Source organism: Silene latifolia, chromosome 2, assembly GCF_048544455.1.
Source record: "Silene latifolia isolate original U9 population chromosome 2, ASM4854445v1, whole genome shotgun sequence".
Classification (NCBI taxonomy): Eukaryota; Viridiplantae; Streptophyta; class Magnoliopsida; order Caryophyllales; family Caryophyllaceae; genus Silene; species Silene latifolia.
Window position 1 is genome coordinate 187,184,595 of NC_133527.1, and position 18,563 is coordinate 187,203,157.

An 18,563-nucleotide genomic window follows, 5' to 3' on the forward strand; every position below is an offset into this window, starting at 1 on the left:
CTTTGGGACATTTTTGGGACTGCATTTTGACTCGGTTTAGGACTGGTTTAGGATTGATTGAACTCTGTTTTGGTACCGATTTTTGTAGCCTTCCGATTTGTTTTGGGGATGATCGAAATGGAGGCCGTGTGGGCTGTTTTGGCCTCGGTTTTGGGAGCCGTGACAGGCTGAGTTGGGCTCAGTTTTGGGACGGATAAAATGGTGCTTTATGGGACTATTTCTAGGGCGTAAAAGTTGTGACAATTTTCTGGGTATGCCTGTCAAAAGGGAGGGTCATAATGGTTTATGAACATAAGACAGTAGCTAATGAATATGATTTACATGTTTTGATTTAAATTAATTTCCGTCTCATATTTTATATAACGATAAGTCGTTAATATCGTCCCTTCACATAATTATTTTAGGTGACTCATATGTGGTTGAAGATGAAGAGTAATTTTGGGTTTTAGAAGCTTTCTCAAGTTTATTGCTTGTCTCTTTGCTAGTTTAAGGTAACTATTCCGAGTTACTCGGCGAATTAATGTCACATTAGTAGTAAATGTGGTGCTTGTTGTTTGTTAAGTGTTTAGGTGATTGATAATGTTTTACTTTCATTTTTCACATGATAGAAATTGGAAATAGCGTGAGATTAATATAGCGATAAAATTTGTAATTTGGGCCAAAGTAGGCCAAGACTCTGAGCTGGGCCAGATTGACCAAACGAGTTTGGTCAAACTAGGTTTAAACCAGTCAGCCTCGATTTGACCGATGACCCGTCGCGGGACTCGGGTCGAGGGTTTGTCTTTGAGGTAAGATTAGTTGTTATTTGAGGTTTTATGTTATGCCTTGATATTCGTAATTATCATTTCACATGTTGGTTGTTGGATGAATTGGTTGCCTTATACTTCAGTCTTCTTGTCTTTGCCATTTTAGCTTGTTCTCATAGATTTTGGTATTGTCGGTTAGCTGGAATTTGGATTATTATTGATATTGAGGATTCTGTTGGGATTGTATGCTGTAAATAGACATTTATATAGCCTTTCACATGATAGAATATTAGATTTTATGTTGGTAAGTAGGACTTTTTGCCCTCTTAAGGTTAAGTGGGTGTCTTACTTGACTTGTGTGGTGAGTCTTGTGTGGTGTGGGCTAAAGTATTCAAGTTGGGACTAGCTGGGACTAGGTCCTAGGTGAGTATTTCGGCCTTCATCATAGATAGGTCTTTATAGTCTCTGACGAGTATATGTTCACCGCTTGATAGCCTTTTGTGTTCCGACTAGTGGATTTATATCCAAGTTGGGGCATGACCTCGTTACTTATTTTGATAGTATGGGGTCACTTAAGTACTAGCCAACCCTTCGGTGGTGTCCTTAGGGTACTCACTTCACTTTGTTTAAAAAAAAGTTGTGGGTCTTGGGTGCGGTGGTGTGTATCCGCATGTCTAGGTCTGCGCAGATTTTAGGCTAGGGTTGTGTTGTCTCTTGGCCATGTTTTCTTAATAGTAACCGCCGAGCCAAGATACCGGTTCGATTACCTTCCCTACCTCGTGGTATAGACTCGAGTTACAAAGTGACTATTGACGGGACTAAGAACTTATGCCTGTCTTTGATATATTGCCCTTTCTTGTTTGATGATTCTATGAATCATAGAAGGTGAGATGCAAGCGGCTATGGTTGATAGAGTTTGGATTCCTGGATGTTATGTGATTCACATGATAGTGTAGTATGAGTCGGTCTAGTATTCACATGCTAGGACTATGTGGCGTTATATTGTTGTTCACATGATAAGCACGATTGCCTTAGCATCTATATGCTAAGGCAGTGTGTGATTCGTATTCATATTCTTATGTTTACATGTTATATTAATTATGACATTTCGTGGCTGGGAGAACTCGGAGTTACTCCCCACTGACTGTGGCTTTCGTATTTGTATAAAATGCGAATGACAGGTAGGTGATGCATATATGGGGTACATGGACGAGCTAGCGAGCAAAGTAACCTTGGGACCTAGACTGGTTTTATTTCATTGTGACCCTTAAACCCTTTTTTGGTCACATACATTTTAGGGACATATGTCTCCCTTTCTCATATTTGGTTTGTATAACTTCTCTTATTTTGGACCTTGCATGTTTGACACCTTCCCTTTTGGATATCTTTATAACAGGTTCAGGTTTTAAAAATTACAGGTTTTTACCCAATTGAACCTATTACAAACATATCCATGCAGTTTTATTCTAGAATTACGTGTTTACTTTTCCGCGATAAGTGAGGGTGTCACAGTTGGTATCAGAGCATATTTGCTCCCGACGCACGTTGTGCACCCCCAATATAAATAACTTGACCTTAAAATAATAAACTTGAGAGATGGGTAAGATGGGTAGACTTAGGACCTTATGTTGTAGTCTCTTTGTGTTTGCTCTTTGTTAGGTACTAACCTGTTTGTTGATTGTCATTTAATAATTGTTGCGTTCTTGGATCAATGACCGTGAGCTTATCTATAGCTAATGGAGTTATTACCCTTATTATAAAGTAATTTTGAACTAAAGGTTTTGAAAATATTTTAATGTTTTTCACTGGTTTTAACGTCAATTAGTGTTAAAGCTTGTTATTGGAGACGTCTGATAATTAGTTTTATCATTTGTTGGCGCAAAAATGTATTTTTATGTCTTTGAATTGGAATATTGATGTTCTTGAGTGATCGCCAAGAGTATCTCCGTTCCATTGAAAGGACACTTATATTTTACGAAGATCAAGATTTAGTGCCGATTGCTGAGGATTGAAGATTTGTTCAACCTTTGAAGAATGCTTTTACTTCCTTGAATATGTTTCTCGTTCTTTTTGTATCTCGCCTTATTCTTAATCTCTTGGTGCTTATCCTCCTTCTAAACTCCCTTCAGTTTTACTTTAAAAGCTACGCTTGTACTCCTAACTTGTCTTTTGTTCCTTGCTTATCCTCCCTTAACGCCATTTGATAGTACTCTTTCTTGTGAGGAATGTTGACCTGGGTTGGAAAATTCGACTTTTGAGGAGATTGTTTGTGTCTGACCCTTAACCCTGGCTTTGAGAAGTCGTGATGTTAGAAAGACTTAGGTAAGGTGATGAGACATACTTAGTGATTCTTATACCTAGTTCATTGACTAAGTAAGTCGAGTTGTGATTGGCTTCCATAATCACTTTGGACATGAGAGTTTGATAATGGGTATGACCATATGAGAAAAGCTAATGTGGGATTATTAGTTGGCTCTTTAGAGTTCTTGAGTTGAGAGAGACTTAGTATTGAGAAGAATTTGTTAACCCTATAGTTGTATAGACCTTGAGGTCGCATTGAGTACTTGAGATGATGGGATGATGTCGTAGCTGAGTGTAGTTCCGCTTTTGGGAATCCTTGATAAGTAAAAGGATAGAGAAACTTGAGATCCTATTGATTTTTCAGATTTTGGGATTGATATGATACTACCTTGTTTTGAAATGAGAGCCTTGTGGAATATTAGAGAAACCTTCTCTTGGAGTTTAGAGCTTGGTATTGGGATTCTTGATTGAAGGTTTACCTTTTTGGAGGAATCCATAGTTGACACTAGTTGGATACGAATATAGCTTTGTTGGAAGCCTTGACCTTAGGCTTGTGAAAGTTGTTTCTGGATGTTTGAGGATTTGGAGCGATGAGATCACACTTATAATGGAGTACCTTGTTTCAGGGAATAGATTAGGATGAGGTAACATAAGCGATTGAGGAAACCCTTGGGAGTGATGTGGTTATGAGTTTTGTTGTTAGGAAGTTTTCGGAACCGTTTTGAGTGATGTTGTTGTTTGAGATAAGAGTGTCTGGCGTTTCCTTGTGTCTAAATTCCCTTTCTCCTTGATCATAAGTGTTACCGTTCATACCTCATTTCCTCACTTCATCTTGCTCCTCCTTTAAGTTTGACACTCGTAGCTTGTGAAACTCTATCTTTGACATCCTTATAATTTTAACTTCAATTTTTACCCTATGAAAGTCATTATAGCTCTCTTGTGGCTTAAGTTTGAGCTCTCTTAACATATTTTGTTTTTTTATGCTATCTAAGTTACTTTCCTTTTTGTACAATTTCTAAATATTTCAAGCTACCATTTTTGGTTCGTTGCTAAAATTTTATGTTACTATTACAAAATTTTCCCTACTTGTAAAGATTTGGAAAAATGAAAATTCGATTTAATTCTCTAATTGCTCTTTGAGTATAGACTTCTTTATCATAGTTTTGAGTTGCTAAACCTGAGATTTTTGTAAATTTTATCCAATTTCTATTCACTTTGATCTAATTATGATGCTTTTGTCAAAGTTTAATGTTACACTTTCAGGGATTTGACCCCCAATTGGGTTTAAAAGTGAAACCTTTATTTCTATTTTGGCTTTTTGCAAAAGAAAATTTGGGTAAATTACCTTTTCTTTTGATTTTAACGTTGATCGGATGTTAGAACTCGTTATTAGAAACGTTTAGTAACTTGTTCTACTCTTGTCGACGAGTGATTTTCGGTTTTAAATTTGTCTTTGACTTGGAAGGTTAGCGTTCTTGTGTGCACGACAAGGGCAATTTCGTTCCATGAATGAGACTTATACATTTGAAAACTTTTCATTAAAGTTTCTGAAAGTATTTTGATTTTCGATTTATACAAATGATTTGCCTTTGACCTTATCTTGGATTTGGAATGTGATGTTCTTGAATGCGCAACGAGAGCACTTCCGTTCCTTTGATGAGAATCGGTTTTTCGGAAAATTTTATTTGAAACTTTTGAAAGAATTTTGATTCTTACGATAAATAACCTTTAAAATGTTTTGGTTACCGATTCCAATTCCAGTTTTATTTTTATAACCTTTCATTTATACTTTCAAGTTTCGAGGACGAAACTTTTTAAAAGATGGGGTGATTGTAACACCCCGTATTTTTTTTAAGTTGGATAAAATTCTTTTAATTGCTATTTTGAATTTAATTACATCATTTGACGATTTATATATATATGCTTAGCTAATTAATTAATTTCATCATAAGTCGATACGTTAATTTTAGTAATTATTCATAAGTTTATTTAAAGTTAGTTCGAGTTTATTGAAATTAGTTCGAGTTTATTTATTTAATAATTTCCGTTTCTTTACGAGTCCTTATGAAAGTTGTTTTAAGTGAACCCGAGATGGATTTTGGGAACAAAACCGTCCAATTAGCTATTTTGAGCTTATTTCACTAAAATAGCATTTTTTATTAATATCCGTTAGTTTCGTAAAAATCGCTAATAATTCCGATTCAAGCTGATATCGTATTATTTCCGTTAACTAGCTGAGTTTATTTTATTTTCACTCATTAAATTTATTTATTATTGATTCCGTTTTATTACTGAAACTTTTACTTAAATCGGTTAAATTTAACTCGAAACGATTTTAATAACGATCGAAGTTTCTTAACGACGAAGAAACGTACGTATAATAAATAGCAGGCAGGCAGGCTGCTCCCTCATTTCTCACGTATCATTTCTTCTTCTCCCTTCCTTTTTCTTCTTTTACGCCTGTTTCAATTTTTTTTGTTTTTAAATTGATCATGCCACTCCGTTTGTCATCCGTTTTCAACTATTTTTGTTCCATAGCGCTCCTTTCGTCGTTCTCGTCAATCCGTTGTAAGTAAAATTCATTTTCGTTATGTATTTTTACAAACCCAATTTATATTTTTAGCTTTGTTTATTATAAGACGGTTGTATGTACTAAAATAGACGGTCTGGTAGAATATTTGTTAGTCATAAATGATTAGTTCAATCGGAAAAAGGTAATAATGATAGGTTACTCATTATTACTTGTTAAATTTGTGTATTTTGAAAGCTGGTTAGTCTGTTTTATAGTTGAGACGGTGTATAATTATATATAGGGATCATTATGGATGTTAATTAGTCAGTTGTATAGTTGAGACGGTGTATACTGATATGTGGAGATGATTGAGACGGTGTATACCGACCTCTAGGGATCATTTGGGATGCTAGCTAGTAAGTGGTATATTTGAGACGGTGTATACTGACATGTAGGGATTGTTTTGGGATGCTATTTGGGATCTTGTTTAGTTGTGGTATTGTGCAAGAAATTAGGATCATTTTTAAGTCCGCTGCAGTACTTTGGGACATTTTGGGACTGTTTTGACTCGGTTTAGACTGGTTTAGGATTGATTGAACTGTTTTGGTACCGTTTTTTGTGCGACCTTCCGATTGTTTTGGGACGATCGAAATGGAGGCCGTGTGGGCTGTTTTGGCCTCGGTTTTGGAGCCGTGACAGGCTGAGTTGGGCTCGATTTTTGGGACGGATAAAATGGTGCTTTATGGGACTATTTCTAGGGCGTAAAAGTTGTGACAATTTTCGGGTATGCTGTCATCAAAAGGGAGGGTCATAATGGTTTATGAACATAAGACAGTAGCTAATGAATATGATTTACATGTTTTGATTTAAATTAATTTCCGTCTCATATTTTATATAACGATAAGTCGTTAATATCGTCCCTTCACATAATTATTTTAGGTGACTCATATGTGGTTGAAGATGAAGAGTAATTTTGGGTTTTAGAAGCTTTCTCAAGTTTATTGCTTGTCTCTTTGCTAGTTTAAGGTAACTATTCCGAGTTACTCGGCGAATTAATGTCACATTAGTAGTAAATGTGGTGCTTGTTGTTTGTTAAGTGTTTAGGTGATTGATAATGTTTTACTTTCATTTTTCACATGATAGAAATTGGAAATAGCGTGAGATTAATATAGCGATAAAATTTGTAATTTGGGCCAAAGTAGGCCAAGACTCTGAGCTGGGCCAGATTGACCAAACGAGTTTGGTCAAACTAGGTTTAAACCAGTCAGCCTCGATTTGACCGATGACCCGTCGCGGGACTCGGGTCGAGGGTTTGTCTTTGAGGTAAGATTAGTTGTTATTTGAGGTTTTATGTTATGCCTTGATATTCGTAATTATCATTTCACATGTTGGTTGTTGGATGAATTGGTTGCCTTATACTTCAGTCTTCTTGTCTTTGCCATTTTAGCTTGTTCTCATAGATTTTGGTATTGTCGGTTAGCTGGAATTTGGATTATTATTGATATTGAGGATTCATGTTGGGATTGTATCTTTGTAAATAGACATTTATATAGCCTTTCACATGATAGAATATTAGATTTTATGTTGGTAAGTAGGACTTTTGCCCTCTTAAGGTTAAGTGGGTGTCTTACTTGACTTGTGTGGTGAGTCTTGTGTGGTGTGGGCTAAAGTATTCAAGTTGGGACTAGCTGGGACTAGGTCCTAGGTGAGTATTTCGGCCTTCATCATAGATAGGTCTTTATAGTCTCTGACGAGTATATGTTCACTTCTTGATAGCCTTTGTGTTTCGACTAGTGGATTTATATCCAAGTTGGGGCATGACCTCGTTACTTATTTTGATAGTATGGGGTCAGCTTAAGTACTAGCCAACCCTTCGGTGGTGTCCTTAGGGTACTCACTTCACTTTGTTTTAAAAAAAGTTGTGGGTCTTGGGTGCGGTGGTGTGTATCCGCATGTCTAGGTCTGCGCAGATTTTAGGCTAGGGTTGTGTTGTCTCTTGGCCATGTTTTCTTAATAGTAACCGCTGAGCCAAGATACCGGTTCGATTACCTTCCCTACCTCGTGGTATAGACTCGAGTTACAAAGTGACTATTGACGGGACTAAGAACTTATGCCTGTCTTTGATATATTGCCCTTTCTTGTTTGATGATTCTATGAATCATAGAAGGTGAGATGCAAGCCGGCTATGGTTGATAGAGTTTGGATTCCTGGATGTTATGTGATTCACATGATAGTGTAGTATGAGTCGGTCTAGTATTCACATGCTAGGACTATGTGGCGTTATATTGTTGTTCACATGATAAGCACGATTGCCTTAGCATCTATATGCTAAGGCAGTGTGTGATTCGTATTCATATTCTTATGTTTACATGTTATATTAATTATGACATTTCGTGGCTGGGAGAACTCGGAGTTACTCCCCACTGACTGTGGCTTTCGTATTTGTATAAAATGCGAATGACAGGTAGGTGATGCATATATGGGGTACATGGACGAGCTAGCGAGCAAAGTAACCTTGGGACCTAGACTGGTTTTATTTCATTGTGACCCTTAAACCCTTTTTTGGTCACATACATTTTAGGGACATATGTCTCCCTTTCTCATATTTGGTTTGTATAACTTCTCTTATTTTGGACCTTGCATGTTTGACACCTTCCCTTTTGGATATCTTTATAACAGGTTCAGGTTTTAAAAATTACAGGTTTTTACCCAATTGAACCTATTACAAACATATCCATGCAGTTTTATTCTAGAATTACGTGTTTACTTTTCCGCGATAAGTGAGGGTGTCACAGAGAGACTAGTGTTGAAGAAAACAGAAATGCAAAAAAAGTCAGGGACAGTGTGCCCTAGAGTTCAAGAGAGGCTTGAGTTAGAAAAGGAGAAATCTGCAATGTATGAAGTCCTGCCTGCATCTGACAGAAAATTCCAAGTGAAACTTGGAATTGATGAGGTAAGTGTTGATATTATTGACAGAACTTGTACCTGCAAGAAATGGGACTTGACAGGTATCCCTTGTAGTCATGGGGTGGCTGCCATCTTTTACATACATGGACAAGCAGAGGATTTTGTCCATGATATGTACAAAAAAGATGCATATTTTGCTGCATACAATGGTTGTATCAGTCCATGTCCAGGTGAAAGACATTGGACTAAGATTGATCTCTCCTTGAACCCTCCACCAATTAAAGTAGGGCCAGGTAGGCCAAGGAAAAAGAGAAGGAGGGATCCACATGAGGATCCCAAAAGAAGTGGAAAGTTGACCAAACATGGTTTACAAATGACTGGTTCAATTTGCAAGTCCACAACTCACAACAAGATAAAATGTCCTGACAAGGACAAGGTCATGTCACCACCACCTAAGAGAGGTAGAGGAAGACCTAGGACAAATCCTTGTGTCAGGCAAGATGTTGCAACTGCCTCTACCACCCATCATGAAGCTACTGCACAACCAACTAGACTGGGGAGAAGTGGCAGGACAATAAGAACAGGAAGAGGTGGTGGTAGGGGTGGAACAGGCAGTGCTGGAGCAGGTAGAGGTAGAGGAAGGGTAAGACATGTACTTCAGTTTATGTTTAAGTTTCAATTTCAGTTCAATTGTCATGTTAACTGGCTGTTTAAGTTTCTAATTAATTGTTCTCCTAATTTCAGGTACCACAAGGGATGGGTGTTTTGTTTGATGATCAAAGAAATCCTTTCACCAATCCTCCAAGAACTCAGAGAGGCAGAGGCAGAGGACAGAGAGGCAGAGGAAGAGGAAGAGGTATATTTAACTGGTTAAGCTCAGGTGATCAAGCTTCAACAAGTCAGCCTACACAATCTTCAGTGAACCAGCCATGAAGTGTCCTGAAGTGTAGTATTTTGGAACCTGTTGTGCTATGTATTTTGGAACCTGGTTGTGGCAGAAACTTTTGTGCAATGTTTTGGTTTGATGCATTCAAAGACTGAGTGTTGTGTACCCAGTTTATGTAAACTTCAGAATTCTTGTAACATGTATCAGACAAGTTTATTTTGCCAAGGTTATGTAGTACTCATTTTCTGCAAAGACAAGATCTTTTGAAGCAATGCCAACATTTTCATTAATTTTCCTTCTTCAAAATACAACATTGAATGACAATACAAGCTAATTCAAACACTGGTTTTCCACACCCAACATAATGCATATAAAATCCAAGAGACTAACAACATATTCTGACTCTTTTCTCGCTTTTTCGATGTTTTGATATTTCAATTGTTAATTCCATGATATCCTTCTTCAACCTCGCTTTCTTCATCTCCAGTTTCTTCACTTTCTCTACCAAGTTCTTCTTTTCTATGTCTTCATTGTAATAACCCGTGGACATGCTTGAACTTCCCAACATAGCGTCTTCCACCAATTGAAAAAACCCGCAAGGATTATCCTACAAACAAACAACGAAAAAGAACAATTTCTTAACATAAATTACAAGGAACACATTCAATTACACCAATTAATTAGAAGGAACAAATTCAATTACTTACCGGCCAAAGGGGACACCCATAAAACTTTTTCCCTAAGTGTACTCGCCCCTTACCCACGATCTTCACCACTGCTTCCACATTATGATTACATAAAACCCTATTTTTGCCTTTGACAGATTGGGAATTAGATGAACTTATGTATGAGGAGTTCATTGTACAATTGAAGCAAGTTTCTTTGAAATTAAAAAAGGGGATTAAATTAATGTTGAAGAAAAAGGCAAATGAAGAAGAGGATGAAGAAATAAGAGAATGGAGAAAAAAGGGGATGAAGAAGATGAACTGAATTTGAAAGGGGAAAGGGAGGTTATAAGCTTAAAAGGAGGTTACCGGTTTTATCAGGTAACATAAGTAGGTAAGTGCAAACAGGGTAAGTCGTGTAATAGGTGGGATTATTATGGATTATTGTAAAGGATGGATTAATATAGGTGGAACAGCCATAGGTTGGATTATTCCTGTGAAATAATCCTTTTAATAATTATAACTCTAATCTTTTTATTAAATTCATAATTATTATTTTTTCATTAAAATTAAATAAAGTTAGTATTAAATTATAAATTAAAAGTTGTTAAATTTTTCAATAATGCAATAATTATTATTTTAGAGAATCACTTGACATCCTCTTTTTACTAAAAAAAATAACAAATCTCAAACTTTTTCCGCCTACGTCGCTAACTACTACTTACAGTACTTAGTATATTTCTCTAATTAACTACTCCCCTAATTCATTTTAATGATATTCTGATTTTGTACACAATAAATATATGATGTATAATTGAAAATAGAAAAATATCAATAGTTTAATTGTTAATTTTTCTTACATTTTCATCTAGAAAAACCGTGCTATAGCACGGGAGCTACACTAGTAACATATTATACAAGTATAATAAATAGGGTGATTACGGTAATATGGTAACATCTACACTAGCATATTAATATTAATACTGTTAGTTCTCGTTGATTTATAAACGATCACATCTAATATTCCCATTCAACATATAGCCCGTTTTTGTTGTAAAAATTTAAGGATAAGATTACATATTTGTTTTTTGTTTGAGTAATATGGAGTATGGAGTATTTTTTTTAAAGAATGTAACAATATTTATGTATTTTCTTATTACAAGTAAACTAACTTAACTTAAAGTATCGTTTGATAGTAGTAAAGCTTCTTTTCTGCCTCTTACTAATATTGTATTTAGTACATTATAACATTACATTAAAGATAAAATTAATCTATACAAATAATTTTATTGAGAATGCCCCTTTATAAATCGAATCTAAAAAATACCGTCTAATCGTAATAATACAAAACTTTATAAATAGTAGATTTACTAAATGTAAAATGATTAATGGTAATATTTTAATTAGAATTTTCTTTAACACAGTCTTCTACAAATACCGTATTGTAATACGGGACCTATACTAGTTTAACTTTAATAGATCTACTTTTCCGTAAAAAAAAAAGTTGGAGATGATGATTACCAATTTGACTATATTCATTAATGTCTGGTTGAAATAAATTACGCTACCGTAAAAATAAATACGACGTGAGAATGAAAATGAAGTCGTTGGTCCTAGACTGGCTTGAGTGCAACAATAGAGTGAAACGATATAGTGAAACAGGAGAATATTTGAACCAGCAGAGGCAGAGGCAAATGAATATTTGAAACAACATGGCTACCTGTTAGAGATATATTAGAAAGAATATATTGATTAGGTGAATATTTTCACAGATCAATAATTTCATATAACTAATAGGACTAACATTTTCTTAATTTATGTACAACATCCTAAAACGATTAATAAAAAAAAACGGGAAAATCGTTAATTTTTCAAGTTATAATATTTTTTTATGTGGAAGAAAGAACGATAAAATGGCCAGTATTAATTAAATTTTTACTTATTATAATGATATAATTAATTAAATGTTTGATTTGAAAAGAGGGAAATATCCGTACCAATAACATGTTACTCCGTATATGTAATTTATATGATAACATGATTCCAAATTATCAGTAAACTAATTCAATGTTAAGTATCAACAAAATATTTTTTACCATATTCATCCCATGTATTTATCTTTTACTCCCTCTACACACCTATTTTCACCTTATTTGCTTTATTGCGGTTTCCAAAACGGCACTTTGACCGTATTTTTAGACGTCTATATATTACTTTGTTTTCTTGAAAAAAAAAATCGTAAAAGATGTGATGAATATAAGTGTAAATGTTTTTGTTTTATACTCTAATAACTTTTTTTTCTCCAACTTATTTACTATCGAAGTTCCTGAGACCTCCTAAAAGCAAATGGGGTGAAAAAAGGTGTGTAGAGGGTCGTATTTTCTTTGAAAGAGATTTTAAACATACTCCGTATGTAAACAAATGAAGACATAGGATGTGAACATTAAAGCCTAATAACCTAATAACCTAACATTAAAGCCTAATTATAATTATAACTAAGTTAATTACCCTGTTGTAACGCACGGGTTTTCAACCTAGTATTATAAGGTATCATGATATTATATAAGATACTTAGAAATATTGTTAGAGTGGTCCCCAAAACACTCTAGTATATTGTAACCTGTATTTTCAATAATATGATCAAATCATTCAGTCATTATATAGTCTTACCGCCTCATAATATTGAATGTTCAACATCACATGAAAAAGACAATTACCAATCATACTATAAAATAACACCAGCTTATACAAGGTTGGTTGCAAGAGCGTCGAGAGGATTAACCACCCTCTTAACACACACATTCTTTCTCTATCTCTATCTCTTTCTCTCTTCTAAGAGAATGTCATCTCTATTGTGGAATTAATGTAGAGTATCCTCTTAAAAGGAGAATGTATAGTATTTCATCTAATTTTAGATAATTTTAGAGGAATGTGCACATTAGCCCTTGTGTTATTCAACCAAGAATATTTGCTATATTATATCTAATTTTTTTTTTAAAAAAATCTTGTATTGATAGGTAGGGTGTATTCACGGTAGTGTAGTGGACTAGTGGGTAATGCAACAGGAAGAGGAAAAATTTCCTTTTTGTTGTGAGAAAATATAGGAGGAAAACAAATGAAGAGAATAGAGATAATATAAAATGAGTTGGACGAAAAATGTCTATAAGGTGTCAAAAACGTAAATGGAAAGAGGAAAATTAGAAGGATGAAATGATCCTCTCTATTTTACATGCTCTAAGCGCCATTCAATTTTATTAAATGGTTAATGTGTGGGCCATGTGATCATCAATGAACTTTATAATGATGCACCCTCATATCCAATTGATTGGTAACATACCCTTTTGCACAAGTTTTAAGGTAAAAGAGTCAATAAAAGGTAAAATTAGCCGGATAAAAGAGCATGTGAAAAATAAGTAAGGAAGTAAGAGAATCAGTAATTATACCAATCTATGAGGGTAAAGTAGTCAATTTTTTTACCAAATGAGAAAAGTTACTGATGGGGCATATTCTGCACCGTTGACCAAGTCAGCACACTGAGCAAGGTCAAAGATATCCACAGCAAAGACAACAACTCAGACAGCCTAGCCGATGCATCCCATCGGCTGTTTGTCACTGGTCTCGGCCGACAACTGCGCCAGGGGCACATATCCGCGTACTCATATCCAAGACCCTCGGCCAGGCCGCCACAGGTCCATCGGCCGAGGGTACAATGGTCTTTCCACCTGATAGCCACTTGGCCACTACGTGACAAAAGGTGAAAGTCTATAAATACTCCTCAACCTTCATTGAGGAAAGGATCCAACAACTTAACCTAAATACACTATTCATCTGGTAATATCCTCTTTATCTCCCTACAATACATACCTAGCCAAGTAACACAACTTAATCCTTTAAGTTTACTGACTTGAGCGTCGGAGTGAGTACGCTCGGCCAAAGCCGAGCCCTCAGTTTGGTCATCGTTTCAGGAGACCGCAAGGAGGATTCAAGCAAAGACGACATCCTACGAGCTACGAGTGGTAACAAATATCTGCTCTGGAATTACACCCGGAACAATTGGCGCCGTCTGTGGGGAAAGACACTAGAAACTAGTCACATTCATTCCCAAACAAAAACACAAATCAACAAAAACCCACCCAAAAGCTAAGAAGATGTCGAAACAACAAAACGCGGTCGTGACCGACGAAGCCGCATTCTACCAAGATGATGCTTTCAACAACTCTGGAGTCGTGCAGCCCTCCACCGGCGGAGTAATCCAACCAGAGTTCGGGATGCCAATAATACCCGACACGCCGCCGCCCCAACCAGGTCACCATCATGGGACAGGTGGTTGACGTAGCGAAACTGAAAATGCTCCTGGACCTAATCAGTAATACGCCCGCTCACACTGTCACGCCAACAAGAGAGGCGGAAACCGTCCAGGAGACTGGGGCCCTAAACGTGACTCCAAGAAATTTGAACGGAGCACTAGGAGAAGCTGACCCAGCCGAGACGCCGGGGGAGCCCAAAGTGGGCGCGGTAGACCTAAGTCCTTCCCGCACTCGTGGGAGGACAGCGTCCCCGCCACACGAACGAGGCTCACCCCGAAGGAGCTAGAGGAGTCCGACTCAGCAGAGTTGGAGAAGAAGCCCGAGTCGAACAAGGAGCCCCTCCCGCTACGGGGGGAGGAGCCAGGTTAGGGATGCGAGGAGCCGATCGCCGCGTGTCGTTCGACACGTGGTTAGGCAGCCCCTCAACGCCTACGTCCTAGAAGTCCCGGTGCCAACTAAGCTCAAGTTGCCACCTATTTCATACAAAGGAGATAGTGATCCATCCGACCACGCTGAGGCTTTCGAGTCTTACATGTCGGTATGGGAACAAACTGATGAGGTGCAGTGCCGAGTTTTCCCAACAACTTTGCATGGGATGGCTCGGAGGTAGCCGGTACAAAGGGCTTCCCGACGGCTCGGTGTATTATTACGCTGACCTGAAGGACGCTTTCCTAGCCCAGTATTCCTGCAACAAGAGAAGGGCCGTAGAGACATCTAACCTCCTGACTATCAGACAGGAGGGAGGCGAGTCTCTCCGGAGCTATGTGAAGAGGTTTGATGGAAAGGTCCAGCAGATTCGAGAAATTAATCCGAATCGCGGCCTTCGTGATCGATGAAGGGCCTCCCAAGGGGAGCCTTAAAAATGAGCTCATCAAGAGCGGAGGCACGGGCTTGACGCCGCCGGGGAAGTTGGCCGACCAAGCCATCAAGGTGGAGGACTATCACAAGAGCTGGGTAGATCCCAGCGAGGCCGAGTACTCGTAAAAGAAGAGTCGCGGGAGGACACCAGACGAAAAACGCCGTGACAACAACGGGTCGCAGTCCGATGAAAGACGCCGTGAGAATAATAGGTCACGGTCGGACAGATCCGACCGGAAACAAGACTCGGCGGGCGCCGGGTGGAATTCAGGAACGTACCACCAGAGGCGGTATAGTGAAAAAACCCCTCTCGTCGTATCGGCCGCCGAGGTCTTCGCCCGAGCAAAACGAGGGCCGAAGTGGGAGAGACCCCAAGCCAAAAAGTGACGGTGACACGAGAAGATCGTGAGTACCACGGCCACACCGGCCATCTAACCAACGACGCCGGCATCTAAAGAATGCCATCGAAGAGCCGATCCGGAAGGGGAGCCTCGGCAAGTACGTTGCCAAAAGCCAAAAAGATGACGCCTAGCGGATTCGGATAGGAAATCCGTCTTCGAGCAGATAGGGGTGATCCATGTTGTCATCGGGGGCAACGAGAACGGAGGGTCCGCTCACGGGCACAAACGACACCTAAACGAGCTATATCAGGCCATCAACTTTGTGCCCAACGTAGGGATCCCCTCTACCAGCGTCCCCGACATGACTATTGGAAGGAAGGACTATGAAGGAGTCATCGCTCCTCACAGCGACCCACTTGTAGTCAATTTAGACATATCCAACCACCTAGTCAAGAGGTGCCTGATCGACACAGGCGCATACACGAACATCATGTTCAGGGAATGCTTCCTCGGCCTCAGCCTAAAAATAAAAGACTTAAGCCCCCGCACCAACCCGCTATCTGACTTCTGGGGGCGGCCTGGTGCCACTGGGATCAATCAGACTCCCGGTGACGTTCGGCGAAAAGACGGCGGCCAAGAACATCCTAGCTGAATTTGTGGTCATCGACGGCTCGTCCGCATACAACGTTCTCATAGGCCGGGTTACCCTGAGCGAGGCCGACGCAGTGATGTCCATCCGGGCCCTAACCTAACAACGATGTACGTCTCGGACGGGGGAAGCGCATAAGCTCGTCTCCAAAGACGAGAAGGATGAAGTGATCAACATCCAGATAGCTGCCCGAGGATGCAATATGCAATCCCTCAAAGAGGCAAGGAAGTCCGAAAAAGGAAAAGGTTCGTCCTTACAGCAGGAGGGCGACCTCATGGAGACAACTAGTGGCTGACTGGGGAGGGGTGCCTGTGATGAGCCATTAGGGGGTTGGTAGTCTTGTAAAAATCGATGTAGCGGCGGAGGTGTCCAAAACAGCTGTGGACACCCCGACGCATGTCTTTACCTAATGAAAAATCATCCAAACCTTCCATCAAAGTGTAAATTTTTCCCATCAGTTATCTATCAAGAACCAGACGCCGGCTCACACTGTCATACCGACAAGAGCGGCAGTCTCCATCAAGAAATAAAGCGCCGTCGCAGTCACCCCAAGTAGTAGACGCCACGGCAATCACCCCAAGAGGTAGACGCCGTCGCAGTCACTCCAAGTGGTAGACGCCACGTAACACGCTATCAAGAACAGACGCGGCTCACGCTGTCATACCGACAAGAGCGGCGGTCTCCATCAAGAAATAAAGCGCCGTCGCAGTCACCCCAAGTAGTAGACGCCACGGCAATCACCCCAAGAGGTAGACGCCGTCGCAGTCACTCCAAGTGGTAGACGCCACGTAACACGCTATCAAGAACTGACGCCGCTCACGCTCGTCATACCGACAAGAGCGGCAGTCTCCATCAAGAAATAAAGCGCCGTCGCAGTCACCCCAAGTAGTAGACGCCACGGCAATCACCCCAAGAGGTAGACGCCGTCGCAGTCACTCCAAGTGGTAGACGCCACGTAACACGCTATCAAGAACCAGACGCCGGCTCACACTGTCATACCGACAAGAGCGGCAGTCTCCATCAAGAAATAAAGCGCCGTCGCAGTCACCCCAAGTAGTAGACGCCACGGCAATCACCCCAAGAGGTAGACGCCGTCGTGATCACTCCAAGTGGTAGACGCCACGTAACACGCTATCAAGAACCGGACGCGGCTCACGCCGTCATACCGACAAGAGCGGCAGTCTCCATCAAGAAATAAAGCGCCGTCGCAGTCACCCCAAGTAGTAGACGCCACGGCAATCACCCCAAGAGGTAGACGCCGCAGCAGTCACTCCAAGTGGTAGACGCCACGTAACACGCTATCAAGAACCAGACGCCGGCTCACGCTGTCATACCGACAAGAGCGGCAGTCTCCATCAAGAAATAAAGCGCCGTCGCAGTCACCCCAAGTAGTAGACGCCACGGCAATCACCCCAAGAGGTAGACGCCGTCGCAGTCACTCCAAGTGGTAGACGCCACGTAACACGCTATCAAGAACCAGACACCGGCTCACACTGTCATACCGACAAGAGCGGCAGTCTCCATCAAGAAATAAGCGCCGTCGCAGTCACCCCCAGTAGTAGACGCCACGGCAATCACCCCAAGAGGTAGACGCCGCCGCAGTCACCCAAGTGGTAGACGCCACGTAACACGCTATCAAGAACCAGACGCGGCTCACACTGTCATACCGACAAGAGCGGCAGTCTCCATCAAGAAATAAGCGCCGTCGCAGTCACCCCCAGTAGTAGACGCCACGGCAATCACCCCAAGAGGTAGACGCCGTCGCAGTCACTCCAAGTGGTAGACGCCACGTAACACGCTATCAAGAACCAGACGCCGGCTCACACTGTCATACCGACAAGAGCGGCAGTCTCCATCAAGAAATAAGCGCCGTCGCAGTCACCCCAAGTAGTAGACGCCACGGCAGTCACCCCAAGAGGTAGACGCCGTCGCAGTCACTCCAAGTGGTAGACGCCACGTAACACGCTATCAAGAAACAGACACCGGCTCACACTGTCATACCGACAAGAGCGGAAGTCAGTATCAAGAAGTAGACACCGGCTCACACTGTCACACCGACAAGAGCGGCAGTCAGTAACATGGAGCACTTGCCGGCTGATACCGTCACACCGGCAAGAATGGCAATCACCCTCAGGAAATGAATACCTCGACGGTCACGACCAGCACAGCTGATACTCGCAAAGTGACCAAAACGCCTTAGAAGCATTGCACAGTTGAGATACGCACTCTAAAACTGCCCCGGCCAAGCCGAGGCGGAAACAAAAGGGGCGCTCAATTAGGAATACAGGAAGACAACTCTGACAAAGATGAGATAAAGACCTCGGCCAGGCCGAAGGCGAAAGAGACGAACTATTATTAGAAGATAAGTTACAAGTAAGATTACAAGTGAAA

At 40.2% G+C, this 18,563-nt stretch overlaps 2 long non-coding RNA genes across 2 annotated transcripts; both read left to right on the forward strand.

Moving 5' to 3' along the window:
• The first annotated feature begins 404 nt into the window (after window positions 1-404).
• LOC141631759 (uncharacterized) lies at window positions 405-2,233 on the forward strand. The gene is made up of 2 exons (XR_012537704.1): window positions 405-491; window positions 1,928-2,233. It is a non-coding gene; the product is annotated as an uncharacterized LOC141631759 (long non-coding RNA).
• Window positions 2,234-6,498: 4,265 nt separating this feature from the next.
• LOC141631765 (uncharacterized) lies at window positions 6,499-8,329 on the forward strand. Its single transcript, XR_012537705.1, has 2 exons — window positions 6,499-6,585; window positions 8,024-8,329. It is a non-coding gene; the product is annotated as an uncharacterized LOC141631765 (long non-coding RNA).
• The last annotated feature ends 10,234 nt before the right edge of the window (window positions 8,330-18,563 follow it).